Source organism: Diabrotica virgifera, chromosome 4 (assembly GCF_917563875.1).
Source record: "Diabrotica virgifera virgifera chromosome 4, PGI_DIABVI_V3a".
Lineage (NCBI taxonomy): Eukaryota > Metazoa > Arthropoda > Insecta > Coleoptera > Chrysomelidae > Diabrotica > Diabrotica virgifera.
In genome coordinates this window covers 139058404-139059519 of record NC_065446.1, presented here as the reverse complement: position 1 = coordinate 139059519, position 1116 = coordinate 139058404, and positions in this window count along the sequence as shown.

The following is a 1116-nucleotide window of genomic DNA, read 5'->3' as shown; positions in this document are numbered from 1 at the left end:
TCAGTTATCCAAGTTTCTTAATTTTATACGAGGTGTGTCAAATAATATGAATTTAGAAAGAATTTAGAAATTCATATTATTTGACACACCTCCTATAAAATAACAAACTTGGATAACTGATGGTTGCCTCATGAGGTTTAGACCATGGACAGATTTTTATGAAGAATAACTTTTTTTCCTAAAATTATTAATAAATGAGTTATTACATGTCAAATAGATAAAAATGATGTTCGGAATCTGTAATTTAGGAAAATTTCAGAATTTTTTTTTTCAAGTAGAAGGCTGTTATTGCCTATTTGAATATGGTTTTTAATTACAAATAACTTTTCATAATAAAATTTTTTGATATTTTGAAATATAAAGATAGTTTGCTCTTGAGCGAAATTCATATTTTTTGACATACCTCCTATACTGTTGACAAAATTTGATATCTGATGATTGCATCTTAGGTTTTAGACTATGCAGAGCACTTTATAAAGAATGACTTTTTTTCGTAAAATTGATATTAAAAAAGTTTCCCATATGGTTCCAAGTTACGCAGACACCCTGTATATCTATACCTACTAAAATTATTTTTTATTTCTACACAAAAATGTCTAAATTAATTATAAAGAATGTCTATGTGATTCTTGTAATTAACAGTTTAAAATTATATAGCTTCAATAAATGTCCTTTTTTCATATTGATTTGGGTCAAACCATGAATAATCTGTATCTGAGAATAAACTTTTATTTAGGTTAGGAGTCCTTTTTAATGAATAAAACAGGACATGACATACACATACAACTTAGATCCAAAATATAAAATAAAAAATATCCAACAAGAACAAACAACCAAAGCTGTGACAAAAAATATACAAAATACAAGTGAAGTTAGACGCGTTACGCGTTTCTTCTTCTCAACGTAATTTGTCCTTCAAACTATCTCGGAACCGGCAACGTTGGAGTTGAGGACACGCATGCGCAAATTAGGGAGCCGCACTGTATCTTTAGCCGCACCTATGGTATCACAGATCACTTAACTCTCTAACTGAGGAGGTAGGTGATCTGTGTATGGTATAGGGACCATGGCTATGGTGATACTCAGGATTTTTGAAATAATTGCTCCTGTCACTTG